Below are 20,980 nucleotides of genomic sequence, written 5' to 3' on the forward strand. Positions count from 1 at the left end.
TCTGCTGGGTAAATGCATCCTTGGAAATAAGGGATCATTATTTCCTTTTCCTCAATCCGAGCAAATACCTGAATTGAAGGAAAAAATCATATCGTCTCTTGCCGTCTGCCGGGCAAATGCACCCTTTCAAAGAGGGAAATATCTTCCCGTGTCTTAAACCAAGCATATTCCTGAATTAAAAGGAGGAACCATTTCGACTCTAGACTGTGCTATGTTTGCCTTATACTGTGCGAATGCGTTCATTTTAAAAATGCATTACCTCCTATGTTTGCCATAAACCGTTACAGTTCATTTAAAGAAGGCATTATTTCCACTGTACACCTATGTAAATTGAAAGAAAGTGTTATGCAATTTCTAAATGAACGGATCATATATTCCTTTGCCTTAAACCGAGCAAACGCAAGAATTGAATAAAGGAACTATGTCGTCTTTTACAGCAAATGCATCCTCTGAATGAAGGAATCTCACCTTCCTTTGCCTCTAACCAAATAAATGCTTAAAGGTAGGGATCATATTCAGGAAAAAACATATCATCTTTTGCCTTCTACTGGACTTTCTGCCATCCTCTGAAAGAAGGGATCATATCCTCCCTCGCATTAAACCGAGCAAATGCCTGATGAGGAAGAAGGAAGCATATCGTATTTTGCCATCAGTCGGGCATATGTATCCTTTGAAAAATGGAACCATATCTTATCTCATGCAACTGTCGGGAAGATGCAACCTTTGCCTTAAGTCGAGCAAATGCCCTAATTGAACAAATGAATAAAAATATTTAATTCGAAATAATCAATTTAAAACATCTCTCTTATAATGTTCAAGTGACAATCATTATAAATAATTGTTATGCATAAGTTTCGAAATTGATGATTACACAATTATTATGCCACTAGCAGACCCGACGAACTTCGTTTCGCCTAAAATTGATTTATTCTCTGCTTAGTTTTCGAGTTATGCAGAAATTTCGGTTTCATTTGTATGGGAACCCCCCTTTTCAAAGGAGGGAGGGGTTTCAAACCTTCTTAAGAACCTTCTCCGGCCCCAAAAACCTCTGCAGACGAATTTTCACGCCGATCGGTTCAGTAGTTTCGCAGTCTATAAGGTTCAGACAGACAGAAATTCATTTTTATGTATACAGAAGAAGAAGAAGAAGAAGAAGATTATGCCAAAAGGCCATTATGCCAAACGATAACGGCCGATAAACGACATTATGCCAAACGGCCTTATGCCAAATGACCTACCATCGTTTTTTCTCTTTAGATAAAATAAAGCCGATACAAATATTTGAAAACCATAATGTACCCCCCCTCGGATTTTTTTGGCCAAAAATAATATTTGGAGGGGGCAACAAAATAAAATTTGGATAATTTTGATAATTTATTTTATTTTGATTATTTTGATTTTGATAATTTATTTTTTATTATCCCCCCCCCCCTTGACTTTCCGGAGACCAATAGGACAAAATATTATTTAAATATTTGTAACAGCCTAATTTTCAAATTCAAAATTAATTTCGGTACTCGTCAACGAGGAAGCAAGCCTTCGACATGGTTTGTGTCTCGACTAAATTTTATGACGATTGAGTACTATGACGTCAGACGGCTGGAATCTAGAAGTTTTAAGAATTCATATTACAGAGTTTGAGTAAAGTTAAGTTTGTCGAGGTAACTGAAGTGATTTTATACGTGATTGTGATTATTTTTTGTTTTTCGCATTTCGGAAGCGTAATCTTTGAAGGAGTTTTTTTGTGTAGTCCGTGCGCTCATCAAGGCCTTCCCTTCGGGGTTGTGAAGCAGGGTGTGGTGAAGTTTCGTTGAAAAGTGAAGCGAAAAGTGAACCGTCGATCGCCCATAAATCGACGCTGGTCCTTCTACTCTCGAAACCCTACGGACCGTTGAAAAAGAGCTCGGCGTGTGAAGTACGTCGCCAATTGCGTACCACAGCACCGGATTGGAACCGAAAGCGAGGATTCTTTTCATAACGGGCGATCATAGGCGTAAAAAGCGAAGCCGTGCGGAGGTGCGTTGACCCTTGTCCGTAGGAGAAGATAAACTCGGACTTTAGTTCGGCCATATTCGCACGAGCTCATTAGCTGTACGCCATCCTGCAGCTTCGTCGCCATTGCCACGAACAGGTTCGACACCACCGTTCCGAACCGATTTACCGCAATCGCGCCGGCGAAAACCAGCAAGTCGACGAAGAAGAAAACATGGGTAGGTATGTGACTAGTGTGTGAACATGGCCATGGTCTGAAAACGTGTGTTCAACCCGAAGTAAATAAACACAATGAATTGTTGAGAAAGAAGATCGAGTACACTGGATTCTGTTTTTACTCGATTTTGCACTCATCCTAAATGTTTATTGCATTAACATGCGAGTTTTCTTTGAATTATTTAGGATTTTTTAATATGTGGCAAATTGAAATCACACGATCAAAGATACGAACGGTTAATAAGTGCCGAAGATATTGCCGAGGAAGATCCGAAGACGTTGCTAGTGTTTGTTGAGAGAAATCCGAAGAGAAGCTGTCCATGTTCCACGTGGACATGTTTTGATCACTTTTAAATACCCAGCGTGGACAATTGCTCATATAAATTTTCAAAAACTTGAATGAACCGTGGACATTTGCCAACCCCCCCCCCTTAACTGTCCACGTGGTATATGGATGGTCCCATTGGACATTGTCGACAAAATTCCGAAGAATTGCTCGTGAAAATTTTGAAAAAAATGTGCTGAGAAAATCTGTTGAGTGATTGTTGGAGAAGTTTCGAATACATTGCCGAGGAAGTTCCGAAGAATTGCTCGTGGACAGAAGAATGTTTTGTGGAGATTCTAAAGAAAAAAATGTGGAAATTCAGAAGGATTTACTCAAAAATTAAAATAGTGATAAACACTTCATTATTTTTGAAAAATCACTGTTAGTAAGTATTTATTTAGAAAAATCTAAACAAATGTATTTACTTGTAATGTAATTAATGACCTTGTTAAAGTGGAGAAGAGATGTTTGGCCGAAGTTTATCCAGCCGAAAACTATTTAGTCGGACAGCACTTTAGACCGAGAATCATATAGACTAATTGAGGGTTTGCTGGAAACGGTTATTGGACAGAAAACGGTTTGGAAGAAAATGTCATGTGGTCGGACTACCGGAAGCGACAACCGCCAAACTGCCCATTTGGCCGAAAATTTGTAGTTTGGCAGAAAGGGTCTTTTGCTCATTTGGCCGAAATAGTTTGTTCGGCAGAGAGGTTCATTTGGGCGAACGAGTCATATAGCCGAAAATGTCGATCAGCCTAACAGGTCATATTTTTCCAAAAATATTGTTTGGTCGAACAGTCCGAAGAAGTCGTTTAGTACAAAATGATTCACTTATCACTCTACCTTTCTCACTTCGCACTTCTCATTGTTCACAGTGATAACTGAAAAGTGAGGAGTAAAAAGTCAGAAGCGAGAAATGCAAAACAGAAGATATCAGCAGTGAGAAGTAAGACGAATCTCACTATCGATCGTTAGTTCTTACTTCTCACGGTTTGTTTCTTGCTTTTCATTTCTTACTTTGCATTTCCATTTATTTTTCAGTGAAATGTGAGGAATGAAGAAGGAGAAGGGAGACGTCTCACTTCCCACTAGTCACTGCTACTTATTCGCTTCTCAGTTTACTATTGTCGCTTCGCACTTATAATTTCTCATAGTGAAAAGAGTGCAACGTGAGACAAATTCGGAGTGAGAAATGGCTGAATCACTCATCTATATTAGGGTGTCCCAAAAAAAAATCAATGTTCGAAAAGTCATGGTGCTCAACCCTGAAATGAAAGATATACCTGTCTGGATAATTTTTGTAGAACAAACCGAATTTCTAAAAAATCGTTTAGAGGTCGCGCCAGATCGATTTTTAAAAAATGAGCCTTTTTTAGGTAAAAAATCAAATATTGGGTCCTTTCACAATTTTTTTCAGGGTCACCCATTCGTTTTATATTTTTTTATTTTTCTGTGGATCTTTGCCCATATTCTCCATGAATTAGTTTTTTGAATTATGCGTTTTTACAGTCTGCAGAACTTTAGTTTGAAATTTGATTTCAACGAGACATTCATTGGAAATTCTTTATAATTCCAGCGCAAAGTTTTGCAAAATTCAAACAGATGTTTTAATCAGGGATTGAATCCAAAAGAAAATGAAAAAGTCTCTCACTCATCATTTCTGTATACAAACACGATATGTAGCATATTGTAAAAGACTTTTTTCGGAAGTAGTCATGATAAAGAACTGATTATGAAGACTATACCCCATGAGAAATTTCTTTTTGAAAGCTCCAAACGAGGGAACAGTAGTTCTGATGATGTTTTTCAACTTTTTCTACACATCTGAACGAGCACAAAGCCAAAACCATCACTTCTCTGTGGGGCTGCCTATCCGATTCTGTTTTTTTCGCACTCGTATACAAGTTTGATAAATTTGTTGTAATGGCACAGTTTTTGCTTTTCTTTTATCGTTGTTTGTTATCTATTGAGAGCGATTTCTGCATACCCTGCCTTTGATTATGGAAGAAATCTCTCTGTTTTACAATCAAGTTTAGTTGGGGAGTAAGAAAGTGTTAGCTCTACTGCAGTTGTAGTGACCTTTTTCAGACTAAGTGGTACTTCACGACAAATCCGAGTTCACTTGGGCTTACAATAAGCCCTGCCCGTTCATGCTCTCATTTCAAATTCGATAATGGATCCATAAACATTGTTTTATTAAAAAAAAAACTTCCCGATTTCACAATCAGGTGCGTATTTGGTTTTTTTTTTGGGAATATAGTTCAGTACAGTTCAGTACAAAGAAATTGAAACTATCTGACCAAATCTTCATTTCCAAATAATTGAACTGAGTAAGGGAAGAATCAATGTCTATAGGAGAATCAAAAACTCCTCCCAATTATACATGAGCAATTTCACATTGACGCATATTTTCTTGGTACCGTGATGTACAGACATATTTTTTAAAAATAAAACACATTTCCATTTACAAACTACATGTATAAGCGATTAATGACGTTATTAGGCGCACTCCGTTAAGTTTAACACTTTAGTGAAATTAACAAACGGGTAGAAAAAAAAACTTTAGAACACTAAAACGTTTTTTTGAAAGCTAAATGGAAACATCAGCCAAATTTAATTCTTAACTTTGTAAAAACGAGCGAAAACAATATCTTTGGGTGAATATCCAAGGTCCTCATGGAAGTAATCCGAAAGTATGCGGAGGAAGTTACTTTCATCTGGCTCTTAAAAACATCACCTCTCTCGTCCTAATATTCGGAAAAAGTTTTGCCGAATACTTGCCGCTTCTAACACAAACACCCTTTGATAGATAGTTGGTCAAGATAGAAATTGAGAATTCTTTAATTTGTAAAATTGTAATAGTTTTAAGAAATATTGTATCTGTTGGAAATTGTAATTTCTGTTGATATAAAAGAAGAGGAAGTTTTGCGCCCGCTTGAGGAAGGGATTTTGCTCTACTCAAGCGGGATTTTCCCTGCGCCAAATAAAGAATAAAGAATAAAGTGTGTAAAGGTAAATATAATTATTTTTGATTAATAATTTGATCCATCTGACTAATTTATTGAACGAGGGTCGGGTCAAAAAAGGAAAGCTACCTTTTTGTTACTGATTACTATGTGAAATGTTAGAACACGAAGCGGCAATGTCCCAGTGGGGGATGTAATGCCAATATGAAGAAGAACAACTAAGTGGAACGATCTACTTCTAGGAACGGTCTTGATACATTTTATAATACAATCCAGCTCTGGTTGTTCCAAGAGTCTGGTTCGTTATAATGCTAGACACTTCTCAATTGATCCAAAATACAATATTTGGTAGCATTGGCCACGATCGGTCCGATCGGTACGATCTTCCAAACTTTGTTCCCTGAGAGAAGTGGCCTGATTTCTGTGCCCAAACCTAGCTAAATCTATATAAAAGTACATTATATGTATATACACAGATTTCAAAGATTTTAATACTTACTCTTTTTGTTCTAAATTTCCACAATTCTGTGTTAGCTCAATACACCACCTGTGTAAGAAGCTTACATTTTTTGTATTAGTATCATGCAGAACATTTAATCAGAATTACAAGAATTGTTTTTTGGGTGTGATACAATGAGATTGCCCAATAAATCACTGACTGGGCGGTCAATTATTCTCACTGTGAGGTGATCTTTCAATGACAATAACAATAATAATGACGCCGGCCTCGGTTGCAGTCGATTGGTAAGATGGGAGATGTGTCTCTAAAAGAAGACCACAGGAAGGAACATTTATTAATGGGTAGGCTTCGCCGGATTTGGATCTACACTGATGGGTAATGTAACTATGTTTTGAGATAAATTTAATATTTGATCTACATTTTGCAGAGACATGAAAACGATTGATCGTCCAGTGATAGTAAGTTTTCTAATTATTTTTTTCTCTATTTTTTCAGGTATGTTCATAATGAAGAGGACTATTGTCAGTGCTTAATCCACGTTTGAGTAAGTTTTATCAAAAATACGTCGAATTGTGCTTCATATTCTTCTTCTTCTTTGGCTCTACATTCCAACTGAAACTTGGCTTACTTTTCAGCTTAGTATTCTTTTGGCATATACTTAGTTATTCATTGAAAGCTTTTCTATGCCCGCCATTGCATGATTATGTATCTTGTGTGGCAAGTGCAATGGGTACACTATGCCCAGGGAGTCGAGAATGTTTTCAATCCAAAAATATCCTAGACCGAGCCGAGAATCTAAATCGCCATCTCCGGATTGGCAATCCTACGCCTTTGCTCGCAAGGCTAACTGGAGATTCCCAAGTGTTTCATACATAGTAAATGAATACTATGAGAACGCATTGTAAATATCCGCCTTTTATTCTTCAATGGTTCTACATTCCAACTGGAACTTTCTAAACAATTTTGGCGGCATTTGAAGCCTCTTTTCGGGTCGAAAACATATCACGAGTCTTCATGCGTATTGTTTTCAATGTTGCATTTTCGTAGCACGTAAATTAAAGGTCTCTTCCACTTACTATTAAATAAAAACAATTCACAAATTCTTGGACTGAAAAAATAGAGGAAAGAGGAGAACAAACATAGACAACAAACAAACTCCGGAAGGATGTGCCGTGCCACGTAATATATCCTATGATACTGTTGAATTTCATTTTTGCTTTAATATGAAATACATGCGCCAACAATATTGCAGCCAGAGAGGACCAGCAGACACGCAGGCAGTGACCGGAACTTTGGGTGTTGGTTCGTTGGACATAGATATGCTGAACTCAAAGACGTGCGAATCAGCTTCTATTATGTTACTGTCGCTCTCACATTTTCTCCACCAAATTTTATTAGTTGTTCCAATAATAATATCGTTCCTTTATCATTCGCAAACAGACGGTTAGGGCTCAATTTTTCTCATCTCATTTTATTCGCGGGTGCTGTTCACCGCTGAAAAATACAAAAATAAGGAAACAATGTTTTGCGCTTAACATTCTCAACCTTAAACTTGAACCTAAGCCAAGACTTAAGCTCAAACCGAGATGGTAGTTTTATAACAAAATCCCCGGATCTTTACACACAGAGTCTTTAATTGGTCACCTACCCAGTGAAAGCAGTCCTGCATGTGTGTAAACCGTGATCGACCGTGGCAGCAGCTCCCTATGCAAACAGCGTACCCACCCTCTTTAAAATGGGTGTGAATCCCGGCTTGGGTTGTATCCATGCGCAGCATATGACACCAGCCAGCCATGTCGACACAAAAATGATTTTAATGTTCAAATATTTATTTCTAACTGCAAAGTGCACAACGCATTTGTCGCTTCTCGATGGCAGTAAAAAAGGCAGCACGATGGAACGGCGCAATGAATTCAATATAATTTCCGTCACGTGCAATCCCCGTTCTGCCGAATATCCAGCGTGTCGGATTGGAAGCCCTCCTCAAATAACGTTACGATAAACTCGATTCACTTTCTATGACAGTTTTTTATTCGTTTCATTCTATCCAATGTAGCGTATTCAATGGACGTGAATCGAAGCTGCAATATTTCATCGATTGAAACATCACGCAGAAGATGTATCTCGTTACATGCAAGAAAATAAAATCCAGTTATTTTTCAATTCCGCAAATAAGCTGAGAAAATCCATCAATTGCTGTCCCGGTTTTCCGTTTAGATTGAACCCAGGAACGCGCCTCCGATGGCACTGTACTGCGCAAAGATGTCCCGGCGGAGTTCCCAACAAATTCATCGATCCAATAAAGTTTATGTGAGTATCGCGTACACACTTTGGCTCCATTATGCGGAGTTGGTAGACGGAAGGCGAGTGCACTGCCTGAAAGTATCCTTGTTCATGGAAACTACCGCAAAACAGCTGTGCTATCAATTTCCCAGCATCCACAATCCACGCGGCGGTGCGGCGGTGGCGTTGCGAACAAGGAAAAGTCTCGCTCCCGGCTGCTTCTTCATCATCATCATCCAATTTCAACTTCTGCGACACTATTAAACAGTATTAAATTCCACTCCGTGAGTCGAACTGCACCTGATCCATCCGCCCGCAACGGCGTTCAACGTCGAGCCGGGGAGAGATACTCGCAGGCAGGCGAAGGGTGCGAAGGATGTTTTCCTTCGAGAGGACGATGAGTTTGTTCCCATCGACGACGACGCTTCGTTGTCATGGCTTGGGTCAACGCCCATGCAGGGCGTGGGCGAGGGTGTGAATAAGAGCTTTCATACAAAGTGAGAAGTGCCATCGTTGGGGAAGTAATATTTCAGAACGGAAAAAAATGAAGGCATGGAAAATGGACTATCATTTTTTTTGGTGGGTGGGTTTTGTAAAACGGAAACAATGCAAATATTATATTGAATGCTCGCCTTGGCCTCAAGTTGATTGAATGTTGTTTTATTGGCGTTCAAGTGGATTTAGGTTGATAGGTTTTACAGTTGACTCTCTACATCTCGATATTCCTATGTCGATGGTTTCCCCAGTCCCTTCAATCTACATACATTTTGGCTTTCTACATCTCGATAACTTCCCTATCTCAATATCTCTCTATCTCGATGTCTTCTTCTTCTTCTTCTTCTTCTAATTGGCATTACATCCCCACACTGGGACAGAGCCGCCTCGCAGCTTAGTGTTCATTAAGCACTTCCACAGTTATTAACTGCGAGGTTTCTAAGCCAGGTTACCATTTTTGCATTCGTATATCATGAGGCTAGCACGATGATACTTTTATGCCCAGGAAAGTCGAGACAATTTCCAATCCGAAAATTGCCTAGACCGGCACCGGGAATCGAACCCAGCCACCCTCAGCATGGTCTTGCTTTGTAGCCGCGCGTCTTACCGCACGGCTAAGGAAGGCCCCCTCTATCTCGATGTATTCTGATCATATTTTGTTTTGTCATTTGAAGGATTGCCAATTGTGAATTACACGGATGCTGTTCCTCGAATACTGATAGGTTCTAATAACGCTCATCTATTGATGTCTTTGAGAAGTAGAGAAGGCCAGATTGGAGAACCTGTAGCTGCTAAGTGTCGTCTTGGATGGTCTATATTTTTGGGCGGCACCACGGATCGGTATCGTTAGGTAATTGTCAAGACGACGAGGATTTTCACCAACTGACAAGACATATTTTGCTATGGACGTTGTTGGCACTGAAATCTATCGCCCTAAATTTGACGAGGAAAAGCGTGCTAAAGGTGTTTTGGTAGCTACAAGCACGCGGGTTTTCAATCGTTACGAAACCGGTCTACTATGGCGCTACGACAAGTTCGAGTTTCCAAATAGTTAAGAAATGGCTCTCCGCAGATTGCAGTGCCTGGTGAGAATATTTACAACAATGTTCGAATGTTGAGGTATCAACGTAAGGGATATGCGCACAAAGCTTTATCAGCTGTCAACGAATGTGATAGCTGCCATTGGGAGTAGTGGTAAATCATAAGAAGCCAAACAAAGTACGTTTACTTGTCATAAGACGAGTTTGTACAACTCCATTTAAATTTATTTATAATAATCAAACTCGTCTTATGACAAGTAAATAGGGTAGAGAACCATTTGGGCAGCACCCTTTATTCCCGTCCACAACCTTCATTACTCGATCGCATTACAACCGAGTTATTTGTTTTTAGTAAATGGTTAGATTCTGTCGACATCTAGTGATGTACAAAAAATCAAGCCATTTGGTTGAAACGCGGTCGAGTTATTAACGTCGCGGACGGGAATAAAGGGTGCTGCCCAAATGGTCCCGCTTCCTACATTCAGGCTTCCAGAGCGCACATTGCGCATCGTGAGCCACATCAAAATTTGTTGCACGATCACAGTTAGTTCGTGTAGGTGAGATGAGATTTTGGCGGTCTCTCTGTAATTCTCTCCGTCGCATCTCACGTACATGGCATTCTGAGTGCTATGCGATTGATTTACGCATCGCATTCTATGAAGAGTGTGCATCATGCTATCGTTTCACATGCGACATATAATGAGACACAGCTCATGAGGCAGTCACATGTGCTGCCTTGAGCCGTGCAACTGTCGACCAGCTTTGTTTATTCCTACTTACTCAATTCGCGTTAAAGTGAACGGAAGAGAACTGAAAGCGAGCGGTGTGGTGGTGGAATATGGTGAGTGTAGGCTATCCAACCATGTTTTGAACCAAAATGAAGGCGCTTGGCGTGTCGTTGGTTATAATTAGGGGTGGTGGAAATTCACGGCAAAATTTTCAAAATTTTGCGGACAGCCAATTCAGAAAATCTGTAAATTCGCGGTAAATTAATTTCGGTACAAAAAATTAAAACAGACAATGTAGATTCCATATTTATTATGATTTCGACCATTAGGGAAAATCCATTAATTACGTAACGCAAAAAATGAGCATTTTCGAGCCCCCATCCACCTTATGTCACACTTTTTGTATGAAGCACCTGAAATTTTTGTATGATTCGTCACACTTTAATCCGCCTCCACCCTCTAAGCGCTACGTAATTTGTGCCTTTTGAAATTGTGCCATTGGCGGAGGGGGACTGGGGACTGGTGCAAATTCAGTACGTGATTGGTTCACTTAACTTTACTATTTAAGCAATAAAGTTTAAGGTGACTCGGAGAGGCACTACATACCGTGTTATTTTTCCTATCTTTCGTCTTATTCTAACTTTTCACCTCGTAATTCTGGAACTGAGAATTTTGGTTTTCTGTTTTTTTGATGTAACTCTGTAAATGGCACTTTTGGTACGCGTAGTACTTTTTCAAAGTCATATCAGGAAAACAGATTCACATCTATGATTAAAATGAAATGTTTAAATGAACCTTATCGCTTCCTGTGTTCCTATTCATACTGTTTTTGGTTTATTCTCTACCAACAAGATACTTACTAATTTTGACTGACTTCAAAATGGATCAAATTATGATACACAGCAAAAAATATTGAAAGTTATATAATAAATAACGGAAATTATGTATAAACAACTGAGAATACAAACAAATAAGCATTCGATTGTCAATTGGATGAGCTTGGATTTTACAGACTAGCACAGTTTGAACTCATTTCGATTTAAAATATGTACCATCAAGATCAATTTATATTACGTTTATTAGTATATTATTATGTTTATGTGTTTTATCGTATTGCAGACATAATGACAAGCATTTAACAAAAGGAATCAGTTTTCTTTGAGATGTTTATGACATAAATTATTTGATGTGTAGGGCAATCTGAAATATGACACAAAACACCGTTGCTACTCCATGTAGTCTACAAACGGTTAAAAAACAAATAGTTCAGTTATAACTACATTTTGGCTTTTTTGCATTCTTAAATGGTCGGGGCTTAGCCAAAACGCACCAAGCGCCAACGAAAAATTACCGATTTTTCTGCTCAAACATTCCTTTAGCAGATTTAATTGAACCGTCTAAGACGAATTAAGTACTGTCCATTTAATTCCACCAGTTAATTTTCGTTATCTTTGCAGATACGTATTTCGACCACAACTGTGTGGTCGTCTTCAGCGTCTTGTACTTGACTCGACTTACGACTTACGACTTACGTAAGTCGAGTCAAGTACAAGACATTGAAGACGACCACACAGTTGTGGTCGAAATACGTATCTGCAAAGATAACGAAAATTAACTGGTGGAATTAAATGGACAGTACTTAATTCGTCTTAGACGGTTTAATACATTCCACTAAACGAGCTTAATATATTTTTCTGAGATTTAATTGATCGTAATTCGTATCGGATATCCCTCAACCCCATATTCTGAGGATATCCTTCTGCAAATGTACGTTTAAATCGATATGAAACTATTTTCGTTGTCCTACGAACAAAATATCACAAGTCAGTTGAAAAGCCGCTTGGCTGAACCCCGACTAAATGATATTCTATTTTACAAGCTTGTTCATTACCGCAGTATTTTACAATGTATGATCACTGATTATTATTGATGAATCAACAATTGCTTAACATAGGACTACAATTGTCGATTTTTATTTAATTTAACATCATCGATGTCCTCAGAACACGTTTTGATCGTTTTGATAGACCCATATACTGATTGGTTTCGTGGCCAACATTTCCTTTTGTCGCAAAATGTGAGTAATCGGGATATTTTACGTCGACGTCGTATATACCACAAATCCCGAGGGGAACATAAAAAAATCTAGGATGTGGTTTAATGTTCACATGTTTTTGGACATGTGGCTTTTCCAACAGAGGTAATAAACTATATAGGTAAAATTGTAATCTCGAGCTACAAAATTTATGATTTCAACTTTCAATTTTTGATGAACTTGTTTTCAATTTTACCGTATTTTCATGGCGCATGGAATTTCAAGAAGTAGCAATATAAGTTTCACCATAAATCCAGAATGGCATGTCGAGGAACATTATGAAGCTAGTGATTGGTCACCTTTAATGAGAAAAATTCTTTAATTACTTCCATCATAGAATCTTCATGGTGTTTTCATGAACATATTTTATGGAGAAAAAAGATAAATAAATTGAAATTAATATTGACAGCTAGATTACTATTAGCTAAATCAGGTGTTATGAAGACGTTCATTTTTTTTTGCTTCAGTAACAGATCGAATGAAACATAGAAGATGTTACATAATGACTCCACCTCTAACGCTTTTTTCGTTCTAAATATTGTAGTCGGTTATATGATGTTGACAACACATATGAGGTGGACCGGTCAATGGCCGAAAACCTCATTAATAAAGACAATAAAAAAAAAATGTTGACAACAATATTGTGCCTCTTTGTAAAGTTATGAATAAATTGCAGCTACTGAACAACGACAAGTTGTGTTCCTTGGGTATGCATTTTGATCGCTCTTGCTCATTTCAGGAGGAAATAACTATAAGTAAATCTATACACACAATGCTCGCATTTTACTTCAGGAGATATAAAACTGAAATTTAAAAGATTGTTTATTTTTGAGCGTCTGTTTCTCAATTAATAGTAGTTTGTGCAACTAGTTGCAAAAAGATTATTTTTTCAGCACGAGTTGTACATTTATCAAACGAAGCTTGCCGAGTGAATATGATAAATTTGGACCAAAACGGTCCAATCTGATTTACTTCACATTGTCATTCTTGCTGAAAAATCATGCTTGCAGAAAACATTCATATTCCACGCTATCGTGCCATATTGCATAGCCCGACAAACCATAGAGAGTAAGATTACCCTGCCTTTGGAGAATTTTGATGTTATGTCCATCAAATTATTTCACTTGTGACGTCACGCATAGAGTACATTATTTGAACACTCACCCAAGCTAATTGAGCAAAATGTAATCAGCAAAAAAAAAACTATTGGATGTTGGTTTTCCATTATAACACCCAAATGAGTGCTGTAATGGATATTATGCAACTCATTTGAGATGCATAATGTTCAATAAAGCAATCTTTTCATTTGTATGGGAATGTAGTTGGTATGGAAAAGTAGGCCGTCACTTAAACACAAACTGTAAACCAGGTATTATGATCCGGATTTGCAAAAAAGACTTTACATTTCTTCAATTTGCTTCCAATCACTTTGTGTGTAGCAACAGATACGTATTTCGTTTTCTACTTGAAAACTTCTTCGGTGTTTTGTCATCGACTCTACTCGAAATTTAAGCCCAATGTTATCACTTGGAATCCAAACCTGAAACATGATCAGGCAAGGATACAAAAAGTTTTAGAATTCTACGGCACCGCCCAGAATTTTGACGTTAGTTGAGAAAATCAATCTCAGAAAATTTTAGCGTTATCGATTGTTGCATAAGGTAGCGCATTTGATTTGATTTTTACATGGGGTTTTTAACCGAAAAATATAAGAAAACACACCTCTCTCACTCTTGCGTTCTGGAAACTGGCTCGGGAAGTCTAATTGAACCTAGAGTTACAAAAAAAAAGCTTGCATATTGAAGAACAATTCCTCAGAAGATTGTACGTTAATTAAATGATTTTTTTTTGTAATTTTCGTATGATTTATTAGGAGTTGGGTTGTGAACCTTTGGAATTCGTTGATTGCCATGAAAAACATGCGCATGATAGCAAAGGTGGTTGCAATATGTGATCTGGCCGGGGTTCTGCTAAATCACACCTATGACTATGACAAATTTCCAATTTTTTTCTCCCAAGTACATAGCTAATCCAAATGATCACAAATCGTATCGGATATCCCTCAATCCCATAACTGATAATGTCCTAACGGGTTGCCACTAAAAAGTGGGAATGGAAAGAATGGCTCGCAAAGAAAACTACAAAGCAGTACAGTTTAATCTGATATACGTTATATAAAGAGTTGGGCTTAGTCTTTAAACTTAGATTAATGAATAATATCATGTGATCCGTGGTCCGCCGTGCGGCATTGTTTTAATCTTACATGTATTAAATGATCGCTGGACGGATGCAATTTCCGGATGATGCTTCTGATCCTATTGATGAGTTGCTTCGTGTCTCTGGCCTATACAATGAAGCTCAGTAGACCAAAAATCCTTTAATAGTTTTCGAAACATTTCCACGCTTAAAATTATCCATCGTTTACTTTTTCCACAATCCTGTTCGCTTGTAAAAAATGTACAATCTGCGCTTCAGTACTTGCCTCATGCCTCTTTCGACGGCATGTTGTAAACAACTGAACATGCCGGAGTAAAAGTGTATGGGCGACAACTTTCTGCATATTCTAAGAATTAGTTCACATATGAACATTTTGATCAGAAAGCATTAATGTTCTCATAAATAAGTATTGATGTATTGAAATTCCCGTTTTTTAGTGACCACCCTTTACATCAATAATGTGCGCTTGAATTGATATGGTCAAAAAGGCGCTTGATGCGGTTTTGCGGAACCCCGTTCCCCGACGGAGTCTATTAAAACGCGCGCGAAATCAAATCAATGAATTTCAAAGTACATAATCCAGCTTCAAATAAATCAGCCGAAAACTAAAATATGTTGTTCATAAAATGTTCATTTAGTCATAGTAGGTAGGTACAATGTTCTGTGGAATTGTTTTTCAAAATACCAATTGCCAATTTTGCAAATCAGGACTTAATCCGAACGAAAGTGCGACGGAACGAATTGTGTGTATGATTGAAGCTACTCCAACATTCTCCCATTCATCGATGTAGTATCCTAGTAGGTAGTTCATAACGAAGATGGCAAAGCAAAGTAGAGAAGCACATGAGATATCTCAATGCGCTGTTGCACATGAGCTTGTCTCACGGCTATCTCAAAAACAAGCACGGTGAGCAATAGATGCGATGAGATTTGCTTCCATGTGGCACATCGTAAAACGAAGTGCATGCGACAAGGCACATTCGTATAAGTAAAATTGTGTATGCTCTGTTGTTGCGCCTCTCCAAAACAAAACAAAAATGAGCCGAGTTGTCGCATCGCTCACGGTCACATTCGTGTATGCGTGAGATTTTTGGAAGCCTGCCTACATTCCACTAAAAGCTTAAAATAATTTTCGTATCAAAGTACGTTTAATCTGGCATGCTAGTGGAAAGTAATATTCAATCGATCTTACTGTTCTGTTAAATCTAAATAAACTTAAAAGATGCTTGCTAATACAATTAGGTTTAATTTAATTGAATGTTGAATGTTAATTCGTTTGATGGATTCAGCTGCAATTTTACACGTCGTTGAATATTGAAAACTATTTGCTGTGTACCATCGATCAGCTCTACATCAGAGATCAAGATAAATTAGCACAATTTTTCCTTTTTCGGAATTAGCCGAAGGAAAAAAACTGGGTATCTTAGTCATGACTGTGGCAACGTTTGGTTCGTGTTGTTCTCCGAGCTCCGCGCAGTTCATTAAAAATAGGAATGCAAATGAACATGCTGAGATCTTTCCAGAAGCCACTACGTCGATGATCTTCTTGACAGCTGTGATACCGTTGATTCTTCAGGTAAAAGAGGTACATGCGGCAGGATAATTCCACATAAGAAACTGTATGTCCAATAGTGTAGAAGTGCTTGAACGGGTCGGGGAATTTTGTGCTGAAACGAAAAAAACATCAATGTGGACAAAACAGCCAAAAATTCTTAAAGAGTGTTGGGAAAGATTTGGATTCCGGAAAACGATATTTTCACATTCTCGAAGGAATCTCGCCCGTATATACAAGATGTGGTATACGCCGTAAAATCTCCAACAAAAAGGGAAGTTCTTCGCTGTGTGATGAGTGTATGTCTCGCGCTTAGGATCATAAAATACTTAATCGCCTAGACGGACGTGTGAAAAACGCACTGACGCTGCCGGAAGACACCAAATTTCCGATAATCCGTCCTAAAAATCATGCTGTGTCATCCTGTTATCATCGCCGTTATTTACATGCAACATGATACCACGTTCCAAAATTAGAGTCCAAAGTCGATCGAATTGTCAGGAAGTGCATTTGGTGTAAGGTGTATAAGGCAGTCGCAGTACCTGTTATTCCCAGGATAGCGGTCTTGCCTGCAGTAAGACTGACACCGAATTCAAGACCATTTAGCTATATGTTGGAATTAATTGTTTTGGCCCAATCCTGATCAAAGACGCCGTAATGAAAAAAGATGGATATGCCTGTTTTCGTGCTTGACTATACGAGCTATTCATTTAGAAGTGGCGCATTTGTTGAATACACTCCATTGGAATTTTATTCGGATAATGGAACTAATTTCCATGGTGCAAACAATGAATTGCTGTTACAGTTGGACCAAAACAAGCTCGCTGAATCATTCACTAATACAAATACCAAGTGGATGTTTATGGTTTGGGGTCATTTGGCCGAATGTCGTTTGGCTGAATGCGATTTGGCCGTGTTACCGACGATAACAATTATGACCGATTTACATGATGTTTTACACAGTACGGTACTTTCTAACCGAACACTAATTAAATATTGTGAGGCTTTGCATGTAGCATCTGCAAGTCCGAGAATAGGCACATACCATGCTGATTATGTGGCTATTCTGGCTTGACCGTGTAAACTACTTACGCTACCGGCTAACATCTCCAAGACGACGAAGGCGAAAAAAACATCCGGGCGAAATGAAAAGGAGGAAGACGAGTGAGACAAAAACGTGTGAAGAGGTGGCAGGGAGAAAAATAATGGGGAGCGAGAGAAAAAGGGTCAACAGCAAGAGGGCAGTCGGTGTTTGTAACCGTCGGTTCCATTATTAGCTTGTGGCTCCTCCACAATTCCAAAATACTCCAATCACCCAAAACAATATACGCCTCAATCAAAATAAATATCCCATCCGATTGTGATAGTTGGCACTCACGCAGTGACTTGGTGTATGAGCTGAGCCTGTCTCACTCTCACGGCGATCTGTCATGCTAGAGTGACAGCTCATATTCGTGCGGTGTGAACCGGCCTTTATCAGCCAATGATGGTTCCAGCCCACAGGTGGAGCGTTAATAGCGCAAATACAGGCTGCGGAAATGCGAAAAGCATAAATTTATTTACCTTAGATTCTGGGTTTCCTATAAATAGGAAATAAATCCCAGAATCGTTCTCTTTTGGCTGGTGAATCTAGAACGGTCTAGAAGTGCGCGCGTGTGTAGCTTTTTATTAAATAGAGGTTAGAAAGTAAATCCTCATGTGGTGTAATTGTTTTAACTTGGTGTTTTTGTTTCTTTAATTAGGTGTTAGTCCGTTAGTAAAAACGGCTAATTGTAGTACGTCGAATTAAAATTGTGTTAGTAAAAGTTAAGATTGTAAAAAGTATGTACAGTGTTAGTAAGCGTTGAAATTGTCCTAAAAATAATTGTATATTACAGTCCGATTGTTAAAAGTTAATTGTTCAAACACAAACATCGACAAACAAGAAGAAACTATAAGAAAAAGGTAAAAATTAATTGTAATATTGTGAAAATTGTGGAATCATTGTTAGTGACGTCACAGGGGTCTAATGTGTGGTTAGGTCCGAGGCAAGGGCCTTTTTCTTTTATTTTGGGCTTTTTCCCAGCAAACGGCCGGAGAAAGCGACGACGAGCCACCTCGAGCGATGCACAAAAGCCAATGCCAGCCATAAGACGCCATTGTCGATGGCATCCCACGGTTCGAACGCCTAGGAACCCCCTCACCTGGCGACAAGCTCCCCTGCAACCATCCGCCATTGCGAAAGCGGCATTTTCGCCTTTGGATTCCGCACCATCTCGCCCGGTTGCTAGCTGTAATCGCCGATTGCTGTAAACCTCCTTGGAGTCTGGCGCAAACATCCAACACCAGTTCGGCATTCGTTGTCGGATCCTACCTCCACCATTCGGAACCAGAGGTTCCCTACCACACCACTACAAACCACAAACCGCAAGTACTAAAACCCCAAAGTGACGTAGTTAATAAATAGGACTAGTTTGTAAAGATGTCCAGTGGTAGCTTATTTAAAGAGCATAGCCCTGAGGTAAAGCTTTTCCACCACTTTGTTCTTTTCCGCTTTGTCGAGCTCAAACGGAGCTATCAGGCCTCGCCTTTCTGGAATTCTCCCCCAACGTAAAACTGTTATTATGCTTTCCGTATCAAACAGCCGACCTATTAGCGAAACATTGGTGGGTAAGTATACCACAAAAAGGTCCTGCACAATAGGTCTGTCCTCAGCTGGAGATTTGAGAGACAAGTCAGTTCCAAACGACCCCGAGATCCCCAATCCCTGAGCTGGCGAGTTACATGTTAGATCAGGAACGCAAAAGCTCCGTTTTTGTTAATGATCGATATTTCAGCGTGCTTTAGTTCCCCGGAAAAAGAAAATCGCCAATAGTTAACCAACGATTAGCGAAGCTTTAGACCGTCGAAAACCTAAAAGTGATTCCGCTAGACCTGAACTTGGTGACCCAGTACGGGAGGAAAAATTTGCCGGAAGTTCGTCGGTCATTTTGGTCGCCACGGAGCACCGGACCACGGAGGTTGTATCCGAGACACGACCGCCATTTGGATGTAGGATTACGTGAAGTGTAAAAGATTTTATTTTGAAATTTTGAATATGTTCCCTGGCGTTGATATTGCGGACTGCGCCCTTGTTATGTTGGCAGTGCCCATGCATTTATTCATGCATGCATTCATTGGCGTAACTACAGGGGGGCTATAGCCCCACCTAAGATCTGGCTAGCCCCCCCCCCCTAGAAAATTTGTTGCTTTGTACATATAAGTATTTAGCATTTCTAGTCCACTGATTATATACGGGGGTAAATTCAGAGAAAATATTGTCTTCATTATCCAATCCCTCTCTTCAAAACATTACAACAAGTTGAATCTATTCGCTCAAGTTTTTGAACTTCGAGCAATTGTTATAAGGCTTGCTCACGACAAAATCTGAACCCCTCAAAACACGTTATAACTTATGAAATACCGAAGGAAATACCTCATCAACAAGTGAATTAAAAAATATATTATTTATTAGTATTACAAGTCTTTTTCTTCTTGTTATTGGCATTACATCCCTACACTGGGACAAAGCCGCCTCGCAGCTTAGTGTTCATTAAGCACTTTCACAGTTATTAACCGCGAGGTTTCTAAGGCAGGTTACCATTTTTGCATTCGTATATCATGAGGCTAGCACGATGATACTTTCATGCCCAGGAAAGCCAAGACAATTTCCAATCCGAAAATTGCTTAGACCGGCACCCAGCAACCGTCAACATGGTCATGCTTTGTAGCCGCGCGTCTTACCGCACGGCTAAGGAGGGCCCGTATTACAAGTACTTAATGGATAATGGACAATTCCTTGAGATTTTCAAGTTTTTCCAGGGTTTTGTGAGTAACTGTTATCTAAATCGAGTGTATGATCTTAACCTTCCTAACTAATACCAATCCTAAAAGCTGCAGCGCATTTTAATTATCATGGTAACTTTCTTGAGAAAGGTTCGGTAAAACTCTTAGATTTCAAGATGAGGTAACTAAAAGTCGAATAAGAAAGAACTTTGTATTCCTTCGGATGGATTTTAGAAACTCCGCAAACTTTTGAATTCTCTAAACTCCTATTGTCGCTGCAGCAATGGAACCAGTGAAAGTGTCTCAGTAGGTGTGAAACAGACCTACTGAGAGAAAAGATGTGTTAAATGTTCCTATGTGTTAACAAATGCTTCTATAAGTTAATTTGTTGCAATTTATAAACTAAATTGAAAATTAACGACCAATAAGTTATATTGGGATGTAAAACTGATTTTTTTTTAAATCATCCTAGAAGAAAGAGAAAGGTTAGTTTGTTGTGGTCAGATTGCCGTTGTCAGGCAACAGAATTGAAAGCTTGCGAAAAGATTTTAACTAACTAATTTATCGAAGCAAATCAAAAAATCCTTTAAAAATCAGGATCGTGCTTCACATTCTATTTACGGCGAGCGCAACACCTTAGAAATTTCTAAATTTTTGTAACTGGGATGAGCGTCGATGAATATCATTTGAAATATTTAAACCGTCCATTGATATTTGGTAGACCAACTTGCGAACAATATACATACATCAGTTGAGTCGAGCGAAAATGGTTAACTTTCTGTGTTATGAGTGTTAAAATAGAAAAGT

At 38.8% G+C, this 20,980-nt stretch overlaps 1 protein-coding gene and 1 long non-coding RNA gene across 4 annotated transcripts in view; both read left to right on the forward strand.

Annotated features, from left to right (window-relative positions):
* LOC134211978 (discoidin domain-containing receptor tyrosine kinase B) overlaps positions 1–20,980 on the forward strand; it is an 802,844-nt gene that overhangs the window by 161,641 nt on the left and 620,223 nt on the right. The gene's annotated exons all lie outside the window — the stretch shown is intronic.
* Positions 17,837–19,103, forward strand: LOC134216074 (uncharacterized). The gene is made up of 4 exons (XR_009980467.1): positions 17,837–18,047; positions 18,112–18,190; positions 18,247–18,313; positions 18,390–19,103. It is a non-coding gene; the product is annotated as an uncharacterized LOC134216074 (long non-coding RNA).

Source organism: Armigeres subalbatus, chromosome 2, assembly GCF_024139115.2.
Source record: "Armigeres subalbatus isolate Guangzhou_Male chromosome 2, GZ_Asu_2, whole genome shotgun sequence".
In the NCBI taxonomy this organism is placed as follows: domain Eukaryota; kingdom Metazoa; phylum Arthropoda; class Insecta; order Diptera; family Culicidae; genus Armigeres; species Armigeres subalbatus.